Source organism: Apium graveolens, chromosome 6 (assembly GCF_009905375.1).
Source record: "Apium graveolens cultivar Ventura chromosome 6, ASM990537v1, whole genome shotgun sequence".
In the NCBI taxonomy this organism is placed as follows: Eukaryota; Viridiplantae; Streptophyta; class Magnoliopsida; order Apiales; family Apiaceae; genus Apium; species Apium graveolens.
In genome coordinates this window covers 195850946-195859380 of record NC_133652.1, presented here as the reverse complement: position 1 = coordinate 195859380, position 8435 = coordinate 195850946, and positions in this window count along the sequence as shown.

The following is an 8435-nucleotide window of genomic DNA, read 5'->3' as shown; positions in this document are numbered from 1 at the left end:
TTGACATGAATCACAAAGGCCATCAGGAGAAAATACTGATTTTGGCATTCCTCTCCCAAGATCTTTCCTTACTAGCTCATTTATGTTATTGAAATTTAAATGAGAGAGTCTTTTGTGCCAATTCCAACTTTTTTCAATTGATGCTCTACTCAACAGACATATTGCAGAATCATCAGAGTTTGTTAAAAGTCTGGCTTCATATATGTTACCATGCCTGTAACCTTTCAGAACTACTTTTCCTGTAGAATTACTTACAACTTCACAGTGTTCTTCAAAGAAATCCACATGATAACCTCTGTCACAAATTTGACTCACACTTAGCAGATTATGTTTAAGTCCTGAGATAAGAGCTACTGATTCAATGATGACATTCCCAAGATTGATATTTCCATATCCCAGAGTTTTTCCCATGTTGCCATCTCCATAAGAAACTCCTGGGCTAGCTTTCTCCACAAAATCTGATAGCAGGGCTTTATTTCCAGTCATATATACTGAACATCCACTGTCAAGAACTAGGATGTTTTTCCTGTTGCCCCGCAATCACAAAGATCACTATTGGTTAGTTTTAAGGACCCAGACTTGCTTGGATCCTTTGGCCTTTTTAAGTTTGTTAGCATTTGCAGTGGATTTAATTTCAGAGTTTATGCTAACATGCTGTTTATCAAACTTTATATCAGATTTTGCATCAGAATTTACACTAGAAGGATTTACACTAACTTTCTTTAAAGAAGGTTTTATTTGATAATAATCAAAGTACAAACTATGATAATCCTTACAAGTATAAATGGAATGCCATAAACTACCACAATGAAATCAAGGATTTTATGGTTTAAACCTAACATACTGACTCTTAACTCCTGATCTAGGAGGTAAAGAGTTTATATCTTTATTTTTCCTACAAAAAGAAGCAAGATGGTTAGAGTTTCCACAGTTATAACATTTCTTTCTAGTAGCATTAGGAACAGGCATATAATTATTGCTTTTATTCACACCTTCCTTACCATTCCAATTTTTCCTAGCTTCCTTCACCTTGCTCACATTTCTAATCTCTTTCAGCTTATGCTTAAGCTGCTTCTTTTTCATTAAACTTATGTTTACTGAAGCTGGTCTGTCCTGTTTCAATTTATCAGAAGTTGACTTTTCTTTGACTTCTGTTTTAGAATCATTCATCTTTTCAGAATCAGACTTTACAGTTTTTCCTACAAACTTAACAAGATTAATTTTAGGCTTTTCAGCTTTCTTGGTAAAGTTTGGTTTAGATGACACAGTTTCCTTTTCTTCTTTATCATCTTCATAACCTAAGCCCTCTTTCCAGTTTCCACTACTTAGTATATTCTGAGTTATTCTGCCAGAGTTAGTCCAAGTTTTGATGATTTCTCTTTCCCTTTCTAATTCAGATTTAAGAGATTTATTTAGTTTTAGCACTTCATCTCTAACATACATAGCATCATCTCTTTCTTTCTGAGTTTGATGAAACATAACTAACTCCTTTTCTAAATAGTCATTTCTGTTTTCAAGAGAAAGACTTTCAGATGTTAATCTTTCACATATTAAAGTCTGATCTCTAAAACTAATGAACATGGTTTTAAGGTATAATATCAACTCAGTAATATCATCAGTATGAAAAGCAAAGGTTGTTTGAGGTACCTTCAATTCAGCAGTGTCAGTACTGCTATCAGCATTTGCCATTAAGGCATAGTTCACCTCATCTTTAGAATCTGAAGTGTTTGTCCAACTTTTCTTCTTTGTGACAAGTGCCTTGCCTTTATCACTTTTTCCTTTCTTGCTGTCATGAGATATGTGGCCTCTTTCACCACAATTGTAGCATTTGACATTTGAGTTGTCTCCTCTGTCAGACTTTCCTCCTTTGCCTTCAGATTTCTGAACCCTTTCTTATCAGAATTCCACATTTCCTGGAAAACTTCTCGCCCTTTCTGAATTTCTTGTAGGCTATCTTTGTGATACCCTTACCATAAGAGCACACAGTTGCATCATCTCTGCATCAACATCAACTTCAGATAAACTTTCAGTTTCTGAATCATTATAATCAGAATTTGATGACTCTGAATCAAATATTATGATGAGAGCCTTTCCTTTGCCCCTTTTTGAGACAACAACTTTATGAGATTCCTCCTCAGCTTTAAGTGCAACTGTCCTTGACTTTCTTCCATGCCTCTTGCTCCTTTGATCCATCTCAAGTTCATGAGTCTTGAGCATACCATATATTTCATCAAGAGTAGTTTCAGTAAGGTCATAGTTGTCTCTTATGGTGGTAGACTTCAAATCCCAATTTTCAGGAAGAGCTAAAAGGAATTTTAGATTTAAATCTTCAAGATCATATTCCTTGTCCACCAGTGACAGATCATTCAAGAGTTTGGCAAACCTGTCATATAAATCAGTTAATGACTCATCAGCTTTTGAGTCAAAGTGCTCATACTCTTGAGTGAGTATAGTCCTCCTGTTCTTTTTGATTGCATCAGTTCCCTGGCATCTTGTCTCCAAAGCATCCCATATCTTCTTTGCAGTCTTGCATCCAATTACCATGTTTGACATGACATTATCAATTGCACTATGCATCAAATGCCTTACCCTTGCATCCTTGGCAATAGATGAGATATCTTTAGGTATGTATTCACCTCTCTCCTTTGGTATGGTCTTTGCTGGTTGATCAGCAACTGCAACAGAGAGCTTGGTAGGCTTATATGGTCCTTCATTAATTTTGTCAAGGTATTCTGGATCTGTAGTTTCCGGAAACATAACCATCTTCACTTTCCATATGGGATACTTAGAAGGTCTCAGTATGGGAACCCTAATAGTCTCATATCGACTGTGGGTTTGAGTGTTTTGAGTTTCTTAAGTTTTGGTGGGCTTAATTGGGTTTGTGTTTCTTCAGACATGATTGTTTGGATCTTTACTGTATATGTGTTAACAGAAAAGCTCACACAACACTATAGAAAGGGGTTGAATATAGTGTTTATACAATTAAATCAATTTTAACACAAGTATGTAACAAAGATCAAGTATAATGAAATAAACTCTGTCACAATAGAACTGTTGTTCTCTCTCAGTGATGAACAATATCACTAAGAGCTGCTAGGTTACAATGTATAATCTTCTTGATAATGATAACACATATAGTGTAAACCCTAAGCTGTGTTTATTTGGTACACATTTACAAGATATCTTCTAATTGATATGGAATATAATTCTGTCTCCTAAAATATATCAATCAGATATCTTCTACAAGTCTTCTAGTCCTCTAACTCTTCATGCATATCTTCTTTTTTTAGTCCAGATCTTCTCCTGTAAATCAGCCGCATTCCTTATCTAAAGTCTTCCCGCACTTAAGTTCTGATATATATCTTCTGATGCCTTAAGTTCTGATATTAAGTTTTGACTTTAGTAAGTTCTGATTTCCAGTAAGTCCTGATAAGTCCTATTGTTAAGTTCTAAAAACTAAACATAAATCAGATTAGACATGACATCTCAAATATATCTAACATGATATGCCTACTTCCATGTCTACACCTTCTTCATTTTCCAGTATGCCTATAATGCCTGTGAATGTTATGCCTGCACATAATTTGAATGCGCAGTTTGCTAATATGCCATTTGCACAAAATCCTTATAACTATGCTGCATTTAGTAATGTCATAAATGCCATTTAGCATGCCATACTGGAATTCCATGTTTTCAAAAAATATGCCTTTCCATGTTAATCAACATGTGCATGAATTCTGTAATGATGAATGGTTTTAAGGGTTCTACTCAATTGACTGTGGATGAACTTCAAATGCCTAAGTCAAATGAGGACAAATCTAAGAAACCTAAGAAAAAGGCTAACAAAATAAAGGAAACTTGGGTACCAAAATCAACTTGATTTGATTTTGTTGTGTGCAGGGAAACATAAAAAATCTTTGGTATTTGGATAGTGGGTGCTCAAGGCACATGACTGGAGATTCTACCTTGCTCACTGAGTTCAAGGAAAGAACTGGCCCAAGTATTACTTTTGGAGATGACAGCAAGGGTTATACTGTGGGATATGGCTTGATTTCAAAAGATAATGTCATCATTGAGGAAGTTGCTCTAGTGGATTGACTCAAACACAATTTATCGAGTATCAATCAACTTTGTGACAAGGGCAACTCAGTAACATTTAATTCTGAAGCCTATGTTGTGACCAACAAGAAAAGCAACAAAGTGGTTCTTACTGGAGTAAGAAAAGGAAATGTGTATTTAGCTGACTTCAACTCATTTAATGCACAATCTGTCACTTGTCTATTTAGCAAGGCAAGTCATGATAAAAGTTGGTTGTGACACAAGAAGCTATCCCACCTTAACTTCAAGACTATGAATGAGCTAGTCAGGAAAGATTTGGTAAGAGGAATTCCACAGGTGGAATTCTCCAAGGATGGTTTGTATGATGCCTATCAAAAAGGAAAACATATCAAGGTATCATTCAGAAAGAAGCTTGATTCAACAATTGAAAAACCTCTACAACTACTACACATGGACTTATTTGGACCAGTCAATGTATTGTCAATCTCAAAGAAAAGATATTATCTAGTAATTGTGGATGATTTCTCAAAGTTTTCTTGGACATATTTTCTCAAATCAAAAGATGAAGCTAGTGAAATCATCATCAATTACATAAGACAAGTCAACAATCATCCTAATTTCAAAGTAAGAAGAATCAGGAGTGACAATGGAACTGAGTTCAAGAATTATGTGATGAGATTATTTTGTGAAGATAATGGGATCATGCATGAGTTTTCAGTAGCAAGACCCCACAACAAAATGGAGTGGTGGAAAGGAAAAACAGATCTCTTATTGAAGCTGCAAGAACAATGCTAGAAGAATCAACATTACCAACATATTTCTGGGCAGAAGCTGTAAATACTGCATGCTACACTCAGAATATTTCTTTGGTTAATCAAGCAAAATGCATGATACCCTACCAATTATTAAAGAATAGGAAGCCAACATTAAACTTTCTTCATGTCTTTGGTTGTAAATGCTATATCTTAAGGAATCAAACTCATCAACATAGAAAGTTTGATGCCAAAGCTGGTGAAGGAATCTTTTTTGGATATATAGTTGAAAAAGCATACAGAGTCTACAATCTCAAAACCAACATTGTTATGGAATCGATATATGTTGTGTTTGATGATAAAAAGATTGAAGGACTGCTAGATGGAGATTTCCATGAAAGCCTCAAATTTGACAATGTTGAGATGATTAGTGATGATAGTGATGATGAAAGTGATCAAGAACCAATGTCTAAGGATAATATAGAAAAATCTACAACTAATGAAGCACACAATTCAACATCCGTCGAAAGACCAAGTGTATCATCCGGAAAGTCAAGTTAGATCACAATCAGAAAGAACTCCAATTTCTAGTCAAAGATCCATAAACTTAGGGGGAGTTTCTGACAATCAAAACTCTGTCACACATCAAGACAACAATGATGCCTCTTCATCTAGAGCTAATCTACCTCAATGGAGAAGATGGACTAAAGATCACCCATTTGAACTGATTATTGGTGATGCATCTTCACGAGTGTAAAAAAGAAAAGCAACTCAATAGGAATGTCTATATAACAACTTTCTATCTCAGGAAGAACCTAAAAAGGTAGAAGAAGCTCTGTTGGATCCTGATTGGGATTTAGCAATGCAGGAAGAGCTAAACCAATTTGAAAAGAATAAAGTTTGGAAGCTGGTACCCAAGCCTAAAGGAAAGAACTCTATTGATTTCAAGTGGGTATTCAGAAACAAGATGGATGAAAATGGCATAGTAATCAGGAACAAAGCTAGATTGGTTGCTAAGGGCTATTTTCAACAAGAAGGGATTGATTTTGATGAAACCTTTGCTTCTGTTGCAAGACTTGAAGCAATTAGAATTTTCTTAGCCTATGCAGCCCATGCCAATTTCAAGGTCTATCAAATGGATGTCAAAAGTGCTTTTCTAATGGGGATTTGGAGGAGGAAGTTTATGTCAGTCAGCCTCCTGGTTTTGAAGACCCAAATTTTCCAAAATATGTCTACTATCTTTTGAAAGCACTCTATGGATTGAAGCAAGCACCTAGAGCATGGTATGATACTTTGTCAAAGTTTTTCTTAGAAAATTACTTCACTAGAGGTACTGTTGATAAAACCTTGTTCTTTAGAAATGTTATTGGCTCTAGTATACTTGTTCAAATTTATGTAGATGATATTATATTTGGCTATACAGATGAAAAACTTTGCAAAAACTTTGCCAAATTGATGCAAAGTAAATATGAAATGAGCATGATGGGAGAACTAACTTACTTTCTTGGTTTACAAGTTAAGCAAGTTAGTGATGGAATATTCATTAGTCAAACCAAATATATTTATGATCTTTTAAAAAAGTTTGACTTAATGGATTGCACATCTGTAAAAACTCCCATGGCCACTGCAACTAAAATTGAATTAAACACTACTGAAAAGTCTGTAGATATTTCAAGCTATAGAGGCATGGTTGGCTCACTTTTATATTTAACAGCCAGTAGGCCAGATATAATGTTCGCTACATGTCTTTGTGCTAGATTTCAAGCTGATCCTAGAGAATCTCATTTAACAGCTATCAATAGAATTCTAAGATATCTCAAAGGAACACCAAAACTTGGCATTTGGTATCCTAGAGATTCTGGTTTTGATCTAACCGGTTACTCAGATTCAGATTATGCATGTTGTAAAATTGATAGAAAAAATATAACAGGAACCTTTCAGTTTCTAGGAAATAAGCTAGTATCTTGGTTCAGTAAGAAGCAAAATTTAGTTTCTAATTCTACAGGTGAAGCTGAATATATTGCTGTTGGCAGTTGTTGTGTACAAATTTTATGGATGAAAAATCAACTGTTGGACTATGGTCTACAGGTGAATAAGATTCCTATTTTCTGTGATAACACAAGTGCCATTGCAATCATTGAAAATCCAGTACAACATTCAAGAACCAAGAACATTGATATTAAGTACCATTTCATTAGAGAACATTTTATGAATGGTACTGTGGAACTTCATTTTGTTCCAAGTGAGAAACAAATTGCAGGCATCTTTACCAAGCCACTTGATGAATCCACCTTCACTAGGTTGGTAAGTGAGTTAGGTATGCTTAATTACTCTTAATCTATTTTGATGTCTAAGCAAATTAAAATGCAACCAGAGTAAAAGTTGATATTTCCTTTCTAAGATAAAACTTTAACTAAGTCAGAATTTGTATCTCGATGGATGTTCATTATCCGTTGAAAATGAATATCCGTTGAATTGTATCATCCGTTGAAATATCAGTTATTACTATGGGCAAGTTTATCATTATCCGTCGAATTACACTCAATCCTAGCCGTTGATTTTGAGCATTATCCGTCGAATTTACTTATAGTCTATATGTATATTTCAACAGATAATCTTAGAATTGTGACAGTTTTTCCTTATTTCTAAACGGCTATTTTGGGCTAATTTGATTGGTCACTTTATTTTACTTTTTACTTTTTGACAGTTTATTTCTGAGATAGTATAAAAGCTAATTTCATTTCTATTATTTACTTTTATCTCTCTCAAAGCAATTTCTCTAACCTATTCTTCCCAAAAGCAAAAGAAAATCTCTTTCTGCAACTAATCTCAATCACAGAAATGGCACCGGTAGTCAAAATTATGTCCTCAACTTGGTTCATTTATGAAAAGAACAACTTTTTGACTTTGGTGAACAAGCAAATTCCGGCATCTGAAGACTATCATAAGATGATGGACTTCATACTGAACTGCAAATTGATTTATGCCATGCTTGAGTCCCCAACCATCTACTGTGAAGTTGTGGAGGAAATTTGGACTACAACAGTGTTCAACTTAAAGGACAAAACTATTACTTCCACTCTCTAAGGTAATGAACACTGTATTAACTGTGATGCAATTGAAAAATATTTTAAATTGCCTGAAAATAACACACTTGGTCCACACACAGATGTGAGTAACATGCTAGTTTCTGGGCTATGCTCTTGATGCCACTAAATTAGGTGATGTTTGGAGACTAGGTCTTAGAATAGGATGAAGTTTTCAGTGTGATTCATTTATCAAAGTGTTTTCTGGAAAAAATTAGTAATTTTGATGTTTTATCTTGCTCACTTGTTCACATGCTTCGTAATGATAAGTACTTCAAGTTTAGCACTTCTGTCATGTATGAGATAGAGAGTAAATTAGGGGATATTAAGAAGAGGTCTAAGAATATTTATTATGCTAGATTTTTCATGATGCTAGCTAATTTTGTTTCTGAGAATCTCTCAATTGAGAACCCAACAAACAAGTTAGCTTGTTGGGTCCAACAGAGGAGAATTATTGCTGCTTTAAACAGGGCAAATAATCACAAGGATGTTACACTTGTGTACATGGCAATCATGGAACAACCTCAGGTAAGTGAGG